The sequence below is a fragment of the Oncorhynchus kisutch genome, unplaced genomic scaffold (genome assembly GCF_002021735.2).
Source record: "Oncorhynchus kisutch isolate 150728-3 unplaced genomic scaffold, Okis_V2 scaffold3072, whole genome shotgun sequence".
NCBI lineage: Eukaryota > Metazoa > Chordata > Actinopteri > Salmoniformes > Salmonidae > Oncorhynchus > Oncorhynchus kisutch.
The window spans coordinates 322,136-340,909 of NW_022265017.1; the positions used below are offsets into that span (position 1 = coordinate 322,136).

Below are 18,774 nucleotides of genomic sequence, written 5' to 3' on the forward strand. Positions count from 1 at the left end.
ATTACTGCTAGTTATTTACCTATAGCCAGGGACACACTCAGACATCAGTTACATGATTACCGCTAGTTATTTACAGATAGCCAGGGACACTCCAACACTCAGACATCAGTTACATGATTACTGCTAGTTATTTACCTATAGCCAGGGACACACTCAGACATCAGTTACATGATTACTGCTAGTTATTTACCTATAGCCAGGGACACACTCAGACATCAGTTACATGATTACCGCTAGTTATTTACCTATAGCCAGGGACACACTCAGACATCAGTTACATGATTACCACTAGTTATTTACTGATAGCCAGGGACACACTCAGACATCAGTTACATGATTACCACTAGTTTCTTACTGATAGCCAGGGACACTCCAACACTCAGACATCAGTTACATGATTACCACTAGTTATTTACTGATAGCCAGGGACACTCCAACACTCAGACATCAGTTACATGATTACTGCTAGTTATTTACTGATAGCCAGGGACACACTCAGACATCAGTTACATGATTACTGCTAGTTATTTACTGATAGCCAGGGACACACTCAGACATCAGTTACATGATTACTGCTAGTTATTTACTGATAGCCAGGGACACACTCAGACATCAGTTACATGATTACCGCTAGTTATTTACCTATAGCCAGGGACACACTCAGACATCAGTTACATGATTACCACTAGTTATTTACCTATAGCCAGGGACACTCCAACACTCAGACATCAGTTACATGATTACCACTAGTTATTTACTGATAGCCAGGGACACACTCAGACATCAGTTACATGATTACTGCTAGTTATTTACCTATAGCCAGGGACACACTCAGACATCAGTTACATGATTACCACTAGTTATTTACCTATAGCCAGGGACACACTCAGACATCAGTTACATGATTACTGCTAGTTATTTACCTATAGCCAGGGACACACTCAGACATCAGTTACATGATTACCGCTAGTTATTTACCTATAGCCAGGGACACACTCAGACATCAGTTACATGATTACCACTAGTTATTTACTGATAGCCAGGGACACACTCAGACATCAGTTACATGATTACCACTAGTTTCTTACTGATAGCCAGGGACGCTCCAACACTCAGACATCAGTTACATGATTACCACTAGTTATTTACTGATAGCCAGGGACACTCCAACACTCAGACATCAGTTACATGATTACTGCTAGTTATTTACTGATAGCCAGGGACACACTCAGACATCAGTTACATGATTACTGCTAGTTATTTACTGCTAGCCAGGGACACACTCAGACATCAGTTACATGATTACCTCTAGTTATTTACAGATAGCCAGGGACACTCCAACACTCAGACATCAGTTACATGATTACCTCTAGTTATTTACTGATAGCCAGGGACACACTCAGACATCAGTTACATGATTACCTCTAGTTATTTACTGATAGCCAGGGACACTCCAACACTCAGACATCAGTTACATGATTACCGCTAGTTATTTACAGATAGCCAGGGACACACTCAGACATCAGTTACATGATTACCGCTAGTTATTTACTGATAGCCAGGGACACACTCAGACATCAGTTACATGATTACTGCTAGTTATTTACCTATAGCCAGGGACACACTCAGACATCAGTTACATGATTACCACTAGTTATTTACCTATAGCCAGGGACACTCCAACACTCAGACATCAGTTACATGATTACCACTAGTTATTTACTGATAGCCAGGGACACACTCAGACATCAGTTACATGATTACTGCTAGTTATTTACCTATAGCCAGGGACACACTCAGACATCAGTTACATGATTACTGCTAGTTATTTACCTATAGCCAGGGACACACTCAGACATCAGTTACATGATTACCGCTAGTTATTTACCTATAGCCAGGGACACACTCAGACATCAGTTACATGATTACCACTAGTTATTTACAGATAGCCAGGGACACTCCAACACTCAGACATCAGTTACATGATTACTGCTAGTTATTTACCTATAGCCAGGGACACACTCAGACATCAGTTACATGATTACCACTAGTTATTTACAGATAGCCAGGGACACTCCAACACTCAGACATCAGTTACATGATTACTGCTAGTTATTTACTGATAGCCAGGGACACACTCAGACATCAGTTACATGATTACTGCTAGTTATTTACCTATAGCCAGGGACACACTCAGACATCAGTTACATGATTACCGCTAGTTATTTACCTATAGCCAGGGACACACTCAGACATCAGTTACATGATTACCACTAGTTATTTACTGATAGCCAGGGACACACTCAGACATCAGTTACATGATTACCACTAGTTTCTTACTGATAGCCAGGGACGCTCCAACACTCAGACATCAGTTACATGATTACCACTAGTTATTTACTGATAGCCAGGGACACTCCAACACTCAGACATCAGTTACATGATTACTGCTAGTTATTTACTGATAGCCAGGGACACACTCAGACATCAGTTACATGATTACTGCTAGTTATTTACTGCTAGCCAGGGACACACTCAGACATCAGTTACATGATTACCTCTAGTTATTTACAGATAGCCAGGGACACTCCAACACTCAGACATCAGTTACATGATTACCTCTAGTTATTTACTGATAGCCAGGGACACACTCAGACATCAGTTACATGATTACCTCTAGTTATTTACTGATAGCCAGGGACACTCCAACACTCAGACATCAGTTACATGATTACCGCTAGTTATTTACAGATAGCCAGGGACACACTCAGACATCAGTTACATGATTACCACTAGTTATTTACTGATAGCCAGGGACACACTCAGACATCAGTTACATGATTACTGCTAGTTATTTACCTATAGCCAGGGACACACTCAGACATCAGTTACATGATTACCACTAGTTATTTACCTATAGCCAGGGACACTCCAACACTCAGACATCAGTTACATGATTACCACTAGTTATTTACTGATAGCCAGGGACACACTCAGACATCAGTTACATGATTACTGCTAGTTATTTACCTATAGCCAGGGACACACTCAGACATCAGTTACATGATTACCGCTAGTTATTTACAGATAGCCAGGGACACTCCAACACTCAGACATCAGTTACATGATTACCACTAGTTATTTACAGATAGCCAGGGACACTCCAACACTCAGACATCAGTTACAAACAAAGCGTTTAGTGAGTCCGCCAGATCAGAGGCAGTAGGGATAACCAGGGATGTTCTCTTGATAAGTGCGTGAATTTGACAATTGACAATCCTGCTATGCATTGAAAATGTAAGGAGTAGTTTTGGGTGTCAGGGAAAATCTAAGGAGTAGTTTTGGGTGCCAGGGAAAATCTAAGGAGTAGTTTTGGGTGTCAAGGAAAATCTAAGGAGTAGTTTTGGGTGCCAGGGAAAATCTAAGGAGTAGTTTTGGGTGTCAGGGAAAATCTAAGGAGTAGTTTTGGGTGTCAGGGAAAATCTAAGGAGTAGTTTTGGGTGTCAGGGAAAATGTATGGAGGTAAAAGTACATTATTTTCTGTAAGATTGTAGTGAAGTAAAAGTTGTAAAAAAATATGAATTAGTAAAGTAGAGTACAGATACCCCCAAAAGTGACTTAAGCAGTACTTTAAAGTACAGTATTTTAACTGAAGTACTTTACACCACTGGGAACAGGGAACTGAGTATCACTGTCTTCTCTTCTATCTTTATCTCTTTCACTTCTTCTTCTCTCTTCCTCTTTCTCACACACAATAGGGTGTGTGTGAGCATAACCACCATGCCTTCTCTCTCTCTTCCCCTCCTACAGACAGTCACACACAATAGGGTGTGTGTGAGCATAACCACCATGCCTTCTCTCTCTCTTCCCCTCCTACAGACAGTGTAGTGGAGGATGGAGAGTTATCTACAGTGTGTTATAGACCAGAGGGGTTGGACCAGCTACTACAACAGACTAAGTTCACCAGGAGAGAACTACAGATCCTCTACAGGGGCTTCAAGAATGTACGTCTGTCCCTGAGGACTCTCTCGCTCTCTCTCTCTCTCTCATTCCAATTCAGATTGCTTTATTTACACTAAATAACATTTGTAGATATTGTCAAGCAGTATAATGGTGCAGCATAACATTCTGTTGATTGTCCAATAGGAATGCCCTAGTGGTGTCTGTCTGTCTCTCTGTCTCTGTGTGTTCTAACATTATGTTGATTGTCCAATAGGTATGCCCTAGTGGTGTCTGTCTGTCTCTCTGTCTCTGTTGATTGTCCAATAGGAATGCCCTAGTGGTGTCTGTCTGTCTATCTGTCTCTGTGTGTTCTAACATTCTGTTGATTATCCAATAGGAATGCCCTAGTGGTGTCTGTCTGTCTCTCTGTCTCTGTTGATTGTCCAATAGGAATGCCCTAGTGGTGTCTGTCTGTCTCTCTCTGTCTCTGTGTGTTCTAACATTCTGTTTATTGTCCAATAGGAATGCCCTAGTGGTGTCTGTCTGTCTCTCTGTCTCTGTGTGTTCTAACATTCTGTTGATTGTCCAATAGGAATGCCCTAGTGGTGTCTGTCTGTCTCTCTGTCTCTGTGTGTTCTAACATTCTGTTGATTGTCCAATAGGAATGCCCTAGTGGTGTCTGTCTGTCTCTCTGTCTCTGTGTGTTCTAACATTATGTTGATTGTCCAATAGGAATGCCCTAGTGGTGTCTGTCTCTGTGTGTTCTAACATTCTGTTGATTGTCCAATAGGAATGCCCTAGTGGTGTCTGTCTGTCTCTCTGTCTCTGTGTGTTCTAACATTCTGTTGATTGTCCAATAGGAATGCCCTAGTGGTGTCTGTCTCTGTGTGTTCTAACATTATGTTGATTGTCCAATAGGAATGCCCTAGTGGTGTCTGTCTGTCTGTCTCTTTGTCTCTGTGTGTTCTAACATTCTGTTGATTGTCCAATAGGAATGCCCTAGTGGTGTCTGTCTGTCTCTTTGTCTCTGTGTGTTCTAACATTATGTTGATTGTCCAATAGGAATGCCCTAGTGGTGTCTGTCTGTCTCTCTGTCTCTGTTGATTGTCCAATAGGAATGCCCTAGTGGTGTCTGTCTGTCTCTCTGTCTCTGTGTGTTCTAACATTATGTTGATTGTCCAATAGGAATGCCCTAGTGGTGTCTGTCTGTCTCTCTCTGTCTCTGTGTGTTCTAACATTCTGTTGATTGTCCAATAGGAATGCCCTAGTGGTGTCTGTCTGTCTCTCTGTCTCTGTGTGTTCTAACATTCTGTTGATTGTCCAATAGGAATGCCCTAGTGGTGTCTGTCTGTCTCTCTGTCTCTGTGTGTTCTAACATTCTGTTGATTGTCCAATAGGAATGCCCTAGTGGTGTCTGTCTGTCTCTCTGTCTCTGTGTGTTCTAACATTATGTTGATTGTCCAATAGGAATGCCCTAGTGGTGTCTGTCTCTGTGTGTTCTAACATTCTGTTGATTGTCCAATAGGAATGCCCTAGTGGTGTCTGTCTGTCTCTCTGTCTCTGTGTGTTCTAACATTCTGTTGATTGTCCAATAGGAATGCCCTAGTGGTGTCTGTCTCCGTGTGTTCTAACATTATGTTGATTGTCCAATAGGAATGCCCTAGTGGTGTCTGTCAGTCTATCTGTCTCTGTGTGTTCTAACATTCTGTTGATTATCCAATAGGAATGCCCTAGTGGTGTCTGTCTGTCTCTCTGTCTCTGTTGATTGTCCAATAGGAATGCCCTAGTGGTGTCTGTCTGTCTATCTGTCTCTCTGTGTTCTAACATTCTGTTGATTATCCAATAGGAATGCCCTAATGGTGTCTGTCTGTCTCTCTGTCTCTGTTGATTGTCCAATAGGAATGCCCTAGTGGTGTCTGTCTGTCTCTCTGTCTCTGTGTGTTCTAACATTATGTTGATTGTCCAATAGGAATGCCCTAGTGGTGTCTGTCTGTCTCTCTCTGTCTCTGTGTGTTCTAACATTCTGTTGATTGTCCAATAGGAATGCCCTAGTGGTGTCTGCCTGTCTCTCTGTCTCTGTGTGTTCTAACATTCTGTTGATTGTCCAATAGGAATGCCCTAGTGGTGTCTGTCTCTGTGTGTTCTAACATTATGTTGATTGTCCAATAGGAATGCCCTAGTGGTGTCTGTCTGTCTATCTGTCTCTGTGTGTTCTAACATTCTGTTGATTATCCAATAGGAATGCCCTAGTGGTGTCTGTCTGTCTCTCTGTCTCTGTTGATTGTCCAATAGGAATGCCCTAGTGGTGTCTGTCTGTCTATCTGTCTCTGTGTGTTCTAACATTCTGTTGATTATCCAATAGGAATGCCCTAGTGGTGTCTGTCTGTCTGTCTCTCTGTCTCTGTTGATTGTCCAATAGGAATGCCCTAGTGGTGTCTGTCTGTCTCTCTGTCTCTGTGTGTTCTAACATTATGTTGATTGTCCAATAGGAATGCCCTAGTGGTGTCTGTCTGTCTCTCTCTGTCTCTGTGTGTTCTAACATTCTGTTGATTGTCCAATAGGAATACCCTAGTGGTGTCTGTCTGTCTCTCTGTCTCTGTGTGTTCTAACATTCTGTTGATTGTCCAATAGGAATGCCCTAGTGGTGTCTGTCTGTCTCTCTGTCTCTGTGTGTTCTAACATTCTGTTGATTGTCCAATAGGAATGCCCTAGTGGTGTCTGTCTGTCTCTCTGTCTCTGTGTGTTCTAACATTCTGTTGATTGTCCAATAGGAATGCCCTAGTGGTGTCTGTCTGTCTCTCTGTCTCTGTGTGTTCTAACATTATGTTGATTGTCCAATAGGAATGCCCTAGTGGTGTCTGTCTCTGTGTGTTCTAACATTCTGTTGATTGTCCAATAGGAATGCCCTAGTGGTGTCTGTCTGTCTATCTGTCTCTGTGTGTTCTAACATTCTGTTGATTATCCAATAGGAATGCCCTAGTGGTGTCTGTCTGTCTCTCTGTCTCTGTTGATTGTCCAATAGGAATGCCCTAGTGGTGTCTGTCTGTCTCTCTGTCTCTGTGTGTTCTAACATTATGTTGATTGTCCAATAGGAATGCCCTAGTGGTGTCTGTCTGTCTCTCTCTGTCTCTGTGTGTTCTAACATTCTGTTGATTGTCCAATAGGAATGCCCTAGTGGTGTCTGTCTGTCTCTCTGTCTCTGTTGATTGTCCAATAGGAATGCCCTAGTGGTGTCTGTCTGTCTCTCTGTCTCTGTGTGTTCTAACATTCTGTTGATTGTCCAATAGGAATGTCCTAGTGGTGTCTGTCTGTCTCTCTGTCTCTGTGTGTTCTAACATTCTGTTGATTGTCCAATAGGAATGCCCTAGTGGTGTCTGTCTGTCTCTCTGTCTCTGTGTGTTCTAACATTCTGTTGATTGTCCAATAGGAATGCCCTAGTGGTGTCTGTCTGTCTCTCTCTGTCTCTGTGTGTTCTAACATTCTGTTGATTGTCCAATAGGAATACCCTAGTGGTGTCTGTCTGTCTCTCTGTCTCTGTGTGTTCTAACATTCTGTTGATTGTCCAATAGGAATGCCCTAGTGGTGTCTGTCTGTCTCTCTGTCTCTGTGTGTTCTAACATTCTGTTGATTATCCAATAGGAATGCCCTAATGGTGTCTGTCTGTCTCTCTGTCTCTGTTGATTGTCCAATAGGAATGCCCTAGTGGTGTCTGTCTGTCTCTCTGTCTCTGTGTGTTCTAACATTATGTTGATTGTCCAATAGGAATGCCCTAGTGGTGTCTGTCTGTCTCTCTCTGTCTCTGTGTGTTCTAACATTCTGTTGATTGTCCAATAGGAATGCCCTAGTGGTGTCTGCCTGTCTCTCTGTCTCTGTGTGTTCTAACATTCTGTTGATTGTCCAATAGGAATGCCCTAGTGGTGTCTGTCTCTGTGTGTTCTAACATTATGTTGATTGTCCAATAGGAATGCCCTAGTGGTGTCTGTCTGTCTATCTGTCTCTGTGTGTTCTAACATTCTGTTGATTATCCAATAGGAATGCCCTAGTGGTGTCTGTCTGTCTCTCTGTCTCTGTTGATTGTCCAATAGGAATGCCCTAGTGGTGTCTGTCTGTCTATCTGTCTCTGTGTGTTCTAACATTCTGTTGATTATCCAATAGGAATGCCCTAGTGGTGTCTGTCTGTCTGTCTCTCTGTCTCTGTTGATTGTCCAATAGGAATGCCCTAGTGGTGTCTGTCTGTCTCTCTGTCTCTGTGTGTTCTAACATTATGTTGATTGTCCAATAGGAATGCCCTAGTGGTGTCTGTCTGTCTCTCTCTGTCTCTGTGTGTTCTAACATTCTGTTGATTGTCCAATAGGAATACCCTAGTGGTGTCTGTCTGTCTCTCTGTCTCTGTGTGTTCTAACATTCTGTTGATTGTCCAATAGGAATGCCCTAGTGGTGTCTGTCTGTCTCTCTGTCTCTGTGTGTTCTAACATTCTGTTGATTGTCCAATAGGAATGCCCTAGTGGTGTCTGTCTGTCTCTCTGTCTCTGTGTGTTCTAACATTCTGTTGATTGTCCAATAGGAATGCCCTAGTGGTGTCTGTCTGTCTCTCTGTCTCTGTGTGTTCTAACATTATGTTGATTGTCCAATAGGAATGCCCTAGTGGTGTCTGTCTCTGTGTGTTCTAACATTCTGTTGATTGTCCAATAGGAATGCCCTAGTGGTGTCTGTCTGTCTATCTGTCTCTGTGTGTTCTAACATTCTGTTGATTATCCAATAGGAATGCCCTAGTGGTGTCTGTCTGTCTCTCTGTCTCTGTTGATTGTCCAATAGGAATGCCCTAGTGGTGTCTGTCTGTCTCTCTGTCTCTGTGTGTTCTAACATTATGTTGATTGTCCAATAGGAATGCCCTAGTGGTGTCTGTCTGTCTCTCTCTGTCTCTGTGTGTTCTAACATTCTGTTGATTGTCCAATAGGAATGCCCTAGTGGTGTCTGTCTGTCTCTCTGTCTCTGTTGATTGTCCAATAGGAATGCCCTAGTGGTGTCTGTCTGTCTCTCTGTCTCTGTGTGTTCTAACATTCTGTTGATTGTCCAATAGGAATGTCCTAGTGGTGTCTGTCTGTCTCTCTGTCTCTGTGTGTTCTAACATTCTGTTGATTGTCCAATAGGAATGCCCTAGTGGTGTCTGTCTGTCTCTCTGTCTCTGTGTGTTCTAACATTCTGTTGATTGTCCAATAGGAATGCCCTAGTGGTGTCTGTCTGTCTCTCTCTGTCTCTGTGTGTTCTAACATTCTGTTGATTGTCCAATAGGAATACCCTAGTGGTGTCTGTCTGTCTCTCTGTCTCTGTGTGTTCTAACATTCTGTTGATTGTCCAATAGGAATGCCCTAGTGGTGTCTGTCTGTCTCTCTGTCTCTGTGTGTTCTAACATTCTGTTGATTGTCCAATAGGAATGCCCTAGTGGTGTCTGTCTGTCTCTCTGTCTCTGTGTGTTCTAACATTCTGTTGATTGTCCAATAGGAATGCCCTAGTGGTGTCTGTCTGTCTCTCTGTCTCTGTGTGTTCTAACATTATGTTGATTGTCCAATAGGAATGCCCTAGTGGTGTCTGTCTCTGTGTGTTCTAACATTCTGTTGATTGTCCAATAGGAATGCCCTAGTGGTGTCTGTCTGTCTATCTGTCTCTGTGTGTTCTAACATTCTGTTGATTATCCAATAGGAATGCCCTAGTGGTGTCTGTCTGTCTCTCTGTCTCTGTTGATTGTCCAATAGGAATGCCCTAGTGGTGTCTGTCTGTCTCTCTGTCTCTGTGTGTTCTAACATTATGTTGATTGTCCAATAGGAATGCCCTAGTGGTGTCTGTCTGTCTCTCTCTGTCTCTGTGTGTTCTAACATTCTGTTGATTGTCCAATAGGAATGCCCTAGTGGTGTCTGTCTGTCTCTCTGTCTCTGTGTGTTCTAACATTCTGTTGATTGTCCAATAGGAATGTCCTAGTGGTGTCTGTCTGTCTCTCTGTCTCTGTGTGTTCTAACATTCTGTTGATTGTCCAATAGGAATGCCCTAGTGGTGTCTGTCTGTCTCTCTGTCTCTGTGTGTTCTAACATTCTGTTGATTGTCCAATAGGAATGCCCTAGTGGTGTCTGTCTGTCTCTCTGTCTCTGTGTGTTCTAACATTATGTTGATTGTCCAATAGGAATGCCCTAGTGGTGTGGTGGATGAAGAGACATTCAAGTTAATCTACTCCCAGTTCTTTCCTCAGGGAGGTGAGTGTCTAAGTGTGTGCTGCACCCGTGCATGGAATCCTGTGTAAGTTTTTCTCTTTTTCTATGTCTTTCTTTCTTTCTTTCTTTCTTTCTTTCTCTCTCTCTCTCTCTCTCTCTCTCTCTCTCTCTCTCTCTCTCTCTCTCTCTCTCTCTCTCTCTCTCTCTCTCTCTCTCTCTCTCTCTCTCTCTCTCTCTCTCTCTCTCTCTCTCTCTCTCTCTCTCTCTCTCTCTCTCTCTCTCTCTCTCTCTCTCTCTCTCTCTCTCTCTTTCTCTCTCTCTCTCTCTCTCTCTCTCTTTCTCTCTCTCTCTCTCTCTCTCTCTCTCTTTCTCTCTCTCTCTCTCTCTCTCTCTCGGAGGACGCCCTAGTGGTATGGCGATATGTACATTGTTATGTCATGCCAATAAAGCAAATGTATAACAAAGCAAATGACATAACAATGTACATATCGCCAAATCTTACTTTAGAGATTTACAAAACATAATTATGATCAAAATTGTCAATGGGACAACAGTAACAACAATAACCAAGGATCAAAATAACCATATATTGAACAATAACAATAAGCATAGAGTACATGTGCAGGTTGGTTGGTCTGTCAGACACTGTCTCTCATCTTATGACAGGCAGCAATGTAGTGCACAGCTCTCTGCGTCCTCCCCGAACAGGACGGGTAGCCTATCCTCATCAGAGAGGTATTTGAAACCCGTTTCAAATTTGGGGAAATTAAGCTCTCTAATTGTTTAATATTGTTGACATTTTGTCAGGAAATGCAGCTCTGTCTTGGGTTCTGCTGTGGTTGCACAGCCTTTCCTCTACAGGGAGCCAGGTTTTCCTGTGTCTACACTTCTCAATAGCAAGGCTGTGCTCACTGAGCCTGTACTTTGTCAAGGTTTTTCTCTTTCTCTCTCAGCCTTTCAGTCTCTCAGTATCCCCCTCTCTCACTTCCTCCCCGGGCGCCGAAGACGTGGATGTCGATTAAGGCAGCCCCCTCTCTGATTCAGAGGGGTTGGGTTAAATGCTGAAGACACATTTCAGTTGAAGGCATTCAGTTGTACAACTGACTAGGTTTCCCCCTTTCACTTTCCCCCCATTCAGACTCCAGCACCTATGCTCATTTTCTGTTTGAAGCGTTTGACACCCACAAGAATGGAACGGTGAGCTTCGAAGACTTCGTCACAGGCCTGTCAATCATCCTGAGAGGCTCTGTCACAGAGAAACTCAACTGGGCTTTTAACCTCTACGACCTCAACAAAGATGGCTTCATCACCAAAGAGGTATGGAACGATGTGTGTGTGTGTATGTATGTACAGTTGAAGTCGGAAGTTTACATACACCTTAGCCAAATACATTTAAACTCCATTTTCACAATTCCTGACATTTAATCTGAGTAAAAATTCCCTGCCTTAGGTCAGTTAGGATCACCACTTTATTTTTAGAATGTGTAATGTCAGAATAATAGTAGAGAGAATGATTTATTTCAGATTTTGAATTCTTTCATCACATTCCCAGTGGGTCAGAAGTTTACATACACTCAATTAGTATTTGGTAGCATTGCCTTTAAATTGCTTAACTTGGGTCTAACGTTTCGGGTCGCCTTCCACAAGCTTCCCACAATACATTGGGTGAATTTTGTCCCATTCCTCCTGACAGAGCTGGTGTAACTGAGTCAGGTTTATAAGACCTCCTTGCTCACACACGCTTTTTCAGTTCTGCCCACAAATGTTCTATGGGATTAAGGTCAGGGCTTTGTGATGGCCACTCCAATACCTTGACTTTGTTGTCCTTAAGCCATTTTGCCACAACTTTGGAAGTATGCTTGGGGTCATTGTCCATTTGGAAGACCCAATTACAACCAAGATTTAACTTCCTGACTGATGTCTTGAGATGTTGCTTCAATATATCCACCTAATTGTCCGTCCTCATGATGCCATCTATTTTGTGAAGTGCACCAGTCCCTCCTGCAGCAAAGCACCCCCACTACATAATGCTGCCACCCCCGTGTTTCATGGTTGGGATGGTGTTCTTCGGCTTGCAAGCCTCCCCCTTTTTCCTCCAACCATAATGATGGTCATTATGGCCAAACAGTTCTATTTTTTGTTTCATCAGACCAGAGGACATTTCTCCAAAAAGTATGATATTTGTCCCCATGTGCAGTTGCAAACCGTAGTCTGGCTTTTTATGGCGGATTTGGAGCAGTGGCCTCTTCCTTGCTGAGTGGCCTTTCAGATTATGTCGATATAGGACTCGTTTTACTGTGCATATAGATACTTTTGTACCTGTTTCCTCCAGCATCTTCACAAGGTCCTTTGCTGTTGTTCTGGGATTGATTTGCACTTTTCACACCAAACTACGTACATCTCTAGGAGACAGAACGCGTCTCCTTCCTGAGCGGTATGACGGCTGCCTGGTCCCATGGTGTTTATACTTGCGTACTATTGTTTGTACAGATGAACGTGGTACCTTCAGGCGTTTGGAAATTGCTCCTAAGGATGAACCAAAGGAGGAGGTCTACAATTTTTTTTCTGAGGTCTTGGCTGATTTCTTTTGATTTTCCCCTGATGTCAAGCAAAGATACATTAAATCTGAAGGTCGGCCTTGAAATACATCCACAGATACACCTCCTATTGAATCAAATGATGTCAATTAGCCTGTCAGAAGCTTCTAAAGCCATGACATCATTTTCTGAAAATGTCTGAGCTGTTTAAAGGCACTTAGTGTAGGTGAACTTCTGACCCACTGGAATTGTAATACAGTGTATTATAAGTGAAATAATCTGTCTGTAAACAATTGTTGGAAAAATTGCTTGTGTCATGCACAAAGTAGATGTCCTAACTGGCTTGCCAAAACTATAGTTTGTTAACAAGAAATTTGTGGAGTGGTTGAAAAACAAGTTTTAATGACTCCAACATAAGTGTATGTAAACTTCCGCCTTCAACTGTATGTATGTGTGTGTGTGTGTGCAAATATGTTTTCTCTTCTAAACTATTCCCCCATCGTTCCCTCTGTGTGTGTGCGTGTTTGTGTGTGTGAGCACAAATATGTGTGCGTGTGTGTGTGCATGTTTGTGCGTGCATGTGTCTCTGTGTGTGTCTCTGTGTGTGTGTGTTTCAGGAGATGACTGATATAATGAGCTCTATCTATGACATGATGGGGACATGTACGTACCCCTGTATGCAGAACGACGCCCCCAAGGAGCATGTCGACAACTTCTTCCAGGTAACAACTAACCACAGATCTAGGATCAGATGAACAACTTCTTCTAGGTAACACAACTAACCACAGATCTAGGATCAGATGAACAACTTCTTCTAGGTAACACAACTAACCACAGATCTAGGATCAGATGAACAACTTCTTCTAGGTAACACAACTAACCACAGATCTAGGATCAGATGAACAACTTCTTCCAGGTAACACAAGTAACCACAGATCTAGGATCAGATCAACAACTTCTTCTAGGTAACAATTAACAACAGATCTAGGATCAGATAAACAACTTCTTCCAGGTAACACCTAACCACAGATCTAAACCTTGATTCAATCCTACTGCGCTTGTAGACAATAGCACATTTTAAAGGCCATGTTACTGCGTTACTGGAGATTACATTACCTCCAGTGTTTTCTCATTGAATCCAGGCCCCAGGGTTAGTTAATTCTACCTCCAGTGTTTTCTAATTGAATCCAGGCCCCAGGGTTAGTTCATTCTACCTCCAGTGTTTTCTAATTGAATCCAGGCCCCAGGGTTAGATAATTCTACCTCCAGTGTTTTCTAATTGAATCCAGGCCCCAGGGTTAGTTAATTCTACCTCCAGTGTTTTCTAATTGAATCCAGGCCCCAGGGTTAGTTAATTCTACCTCCAGTGTTTTCTAATTGAATCCAGGCCCCAGGGTTAGATAATTCTACCTCCAGTGTTTTCTAATTGAATCCAGGCCCCAGGGTTAGCTAATTCTACCTCCAGTGTTTTCTAATTGAATCCAGGCCCCAGGGTTAGATAATTCTACCTCCAGTGTTTTCTAATTGAATCCAGGCCCCAGGGTTAGTTAATTCTACCTCCAGTGTTTTCTAATTGAATCCAGGCCCCAGGGTCAGTTAATTCTACCTCCAGTGTTTTCTAATTGAATCCAGGCCCCAGGGTTACATAATTCTACCTCCAGTGTTTTCTAATTGAATCCAGGCCCCAGGGTTAGTTAATTCTACATCCATTGTTTTTCACAAAGGGTTTTAAAAGGACGCTCTAGACATAACCTCCTTATTGTTGCATTCTGACTTTGTGAACAACCAAAATGTCAAATAGAGGTTGCTTATATTTGTCCTGTTTCAGATGCAGGTGTGTAACCTGTACAGTGTGTGGTGTGAAATGGAAATGTGTTTGTTGCATATCCCACGGAGACACCCGTCGGAGTCACGGCCAGGGATCAGAGTAGCATATTCAACTGTTTCTCTGTTTCACTCTGGCAGAAAATGGACAAGAACAAAGATGGCGTGGTCACCATTGAGGAGTTTCTGGAGTCTTGTCAAAAGGTTTGTGTGTCTGTGTGTCTGTGTGTGTGTGTCTGTCTGTGTGTTTGTGTCTGTCTGTGTGTGTCGGTGTGTGTGAGTGTGTCTGTGTCTGTCTGTGTGTGTCTGTGTGAGTACCTGTTTGTGTGTGTGTGCATGTGTTCAATTTCAGCATGATTTTATAGGATATGAGTATTTATGACGTGATTTAATCATATTTAAAACGTCACAATGTGAAGTTTATTTCCACAAATGTGTGTTTTTTCATCAGAAATGATTGCTTGAAGTACATCCACAGGTACACCTCCAATTGACTCAAATTATGTAAATTGGCCTATCAGAAGCTTCTAAAGCCATAACATCATTTTCTGGAATTTTCCAAGCTGTTTAAAGGCTCAGTCATTTAGTGTAGGTAAACTTCTGACCCACTGGAATTGTGATACAGTGAATTATAAGTGAAATAATCTGTCTGTAAACAATTGTTGGAAAAATTACTTGTGTCATCCACAAAGTAGATGTCCTAACCGACATGCCAAAACTATAGTTTGTTAATAAGAGATTTGTGGAGTGGTTGAAAAACGAGTTTCAATGACTCCAACATAAGTGTATTTACACTTCCGACTTCAACTGTATATCTTTTAGTCTCTCTGAAATCAAATAATCTAGTGATAGATTAAACAAATGACTGTCATTGAACAACCCCATGACATGATGAGATGTGGAAAATCACACCAATCTCTTTCATAAGTTATTGAAACAATAAAGCTAATTTACTAACATTGGATCTTCAACTTGTTATTTATTTAAGAACCTGTTACTGCTTCTGTACTGTTTAAACCTTCTCTCCAACTGCTTCTTACCCGTTGTGCTTTTTGTCCCTTCCTGCCTCCTGTCCAGGATGAGAACATCATGCAGTCCATGCATCTGTTTGACAACGTCATTTAGTGATACTTCCTGTGGGTGTGGCCGAAAGGACAGGGTGCCCATATTTAGCCTCACAGCCTCCACCCCTAGCTCCCCTCTATCCCCAAACACAGACTCATTAGGGATGTCGGGGGTAAACGGTACCCCTCCATGGATCTCCACTCTCCTCCTACCTGGGAAGATCAGACAACAGTTAGATGTGCAATAGGTACACCTCCATGGGTCTCCACTCTCTCATCCACCTCTAGCCCATCTCTGCCCCCCAAAAGAAACTCCCCTACCTGGGAAGGTCAGACAACAGTTAGGGGCTCAAAGCCACGCCATGTTGGAGACCATATCACTCATTTTATATGACATCACATTCTCACTATGCAATAATGTTATTGATTCTCTAATGACTAGTTTGACAAAATGGTGGACTGTTATTCTTGTAAGGCCAAAAGGCTTTAAATGAAACAATAATCTCACTGCTTGGTATGAACTTGTTAACTGTGAGATGTATTATTATCAATCATCAACATTGTTCCATTTCTCAATGTTCTGGAAGGGAATCCCCTGGCTGACGGAATTACCCACAACCCTCCAATCATCCATATTGTGTCCTATTTACCTCAACAGAAATATGGTCGGGTCTGTTTAGTTTTTTTTGTGCGTGACTTCTGGTTAAGCGCTTCCGGCCAATAGTTGGGAGCTAGCTAGCTAGCTAGCTAACTAACTCAGTATCGCTTCTCGCAACTTTCCAAACATGGATTCACATAAATGGTAATTTTATGTTCTGTAAGGGGTTGCCACGGCAACTGTCAGAAACGGAAACTGTTCATGGAGCAGGAGTGTTTTGACCACCAAACTTTTTTGAGGCGCCTTTTGATTTGCACCCACCTCCTAAGGACGAGGAGTCTCTTTGGCTTTGGCTCAAAGCATTGAAAAGATGCTGTGAAGAAGTCAATGGAACTCAATCAAAACAATCGAATTGCCATGGAAACGCGTGGGGGAAAGATGCCATGGGGGAAAGATCCCAAATCTCCTCATTGCCCCCCAGCAAAATGAACCTACATTTAGGCGTGTTATTATTTACAGTATAGAGTATGTGTACTATGTTGTGGTAAAAATCAGAGTTTAACGCTTGTATGGATGTCAACCACAGGAGGTTGGTGGCACCTTAATTGGGGAGGACGGGCTCATAGTAATGGCTGAAGCGAAATCGTTGGAATGGTATCAAATGCATCAAACACATGCGATTGATGCCATTCCATCCGTTCCAGCCTTTATTCTGAGCCGTCCTCCCCTCAGCAGCCTCCACTGATATAGTGTATTAATACTCACTCTGTTCCATCCATTATTATGAGCCTTCCTCCCCTCAGCAGCCTCCTGTGATGTCAACCCCAATGTTCAGGTCATCGTCACCAACCACCAACATTAGTTAAAAACTACTTTGACTACACCACTGATTTCTGTATGCTAGATATGCTACCAGCTTATATGAAGGTGAGTTAGCATTTATCAGTCACTCCTTCTAAACCTGAAAAGGTACAACTCCTAAATGAAATGAAATGAAATAAATAAATCCAAATCAGTCTTTAGTAACCACATTGTGGGCCTGTTTAGAATGCTTCAATCATGACGGATTGATGAATATACACTTTGTTATATCAGATATGTTGAATGTCTTCTTATGTCCCCCACGGTCTGCGTTCCATTGACCTCTTTACAGCATCTGCAGTGTCTGCATGATGTGTGTTATAAAAAGGACAATAAGTAATATTTATTGTGGTTGTGTGTGTACTGTATGTGCTGGAGATTACTCCTTCTGAAAGTGTCTGTGTATATTTTTGTACAGACATGATGTTGTTGATGTCTGTACAAACCCAAATATAAGTGAATAAACCACTGTTGCTATGCAAACAAATGTAAATGTTTTATTTGTAGTGTTGGAATCGGCTAAACTTCAAACATTGAGATATGAAATAACTGATAGAGAAGAAGCCTTGGACAGGAAGAGGGAAAGAGACTCTGGGTTGTGTGTCAGAAGTTAAGGGTTCTCTGTGGGAAGACAGGTGGCTGTGGAATGTGTTGGGTGGAAGGGAGAAGAGCAACGGTTGAGATAGGGGAGACAGATGGACGTCTGTGGACTAGGGGAAGGAGGGGTTGAGATAGGGGAGACAGATGGACGTCTGTGGACTAGGGGAAGGAGGGGTTGAGATAGGGGAGACAGATGGACGTCTGTGGACTAGGGGAAGGAGGGGTTGAGATAGGGGAGACAGAAGGATGTCTGTGGACTAGGGGAAGGAGGGGTTGACGTCTGTGGACTAGGGGAAGGAGGGGTTGAGATAGGGGAGACAGATGGACGTCTGTGGACTAGGGGAAGGATGGTTTGAGAGGGGAGACAGATGGACATCTGTGGACTAGGGGAAGGAGGGGTTGAGATAGGGGAGACAGATGGACGTCTGTGGACTAGGGGAAGGAGGGGTTGAGATAGGGGAGACAGATGGACGTCTGTGGACTAGGGGAAGGAGGGGTTGAGAGGGGAGACAGATGGACGTCTGTAGACTAGGGGAAGGAGGGGTTGAGATAGGGGAGACAGATGGACGTCTGTGGACTAGGGGAAGGAGGGGTTGAGATAGGGGAGACAGATGGACGTCTGTGGACTAGGGGAAGGAGGGGTTGAGAGGGGAGACAGATGGACGTCTGTAGACTAGGGGAAGGAGGGGTTGAGATAGGGGAGACAGATGGACGTCTGTGGACTAGGGGAAGGAGGGGTTGAGATAGGGGAGACAGATGGACGTCTGTGGACTAGAGGAAGGAGGGGTTGAGATAGGGGAAACAGATGGATGTCTGTGGACTAGGGGAAGGAGGGATGGGGATCTGTGGGCTAGGGGAAGGAGGGGTTGAGATCTGTGGACTAGGGGAAGGAGGGGTTGAGATAGGGGAGACAGATGGACGTCTGTGGACTAGGGGAAGGAGGGGTGGAGATAGGGGAGACAGATGGACATCTGTGGACTAGGGGAAGGAGGGGTTGAGATCTGTGGACTAGGGGAAGGAGGGGTTGAGATAGGGGAGACAGATGGACGTCTGTGGACTAGGGGAAGGAGGGGTTGAGATCTGTGGACTAGGGGAAGGAGGGGTTGAGATAGGGGAGACAGATGGACGTCTGTGGACTAGGGGAA

The 18,774-nt window shown here is 43.2% G+C and overlaps 1 pseudogene; it reads left to right on the top strand.

The window, feature by feature from the left end:
• Nucleotides 1-17,516, top strand: part of LOC116371284 (Kv channel-interacting protein 4-like) — a 26,506-nt pseudogene extending 8,990 nt beyond the window's left edge.
• Nucleotides 17,517-18,774: the final 1,258 nt, after the last annotated feature.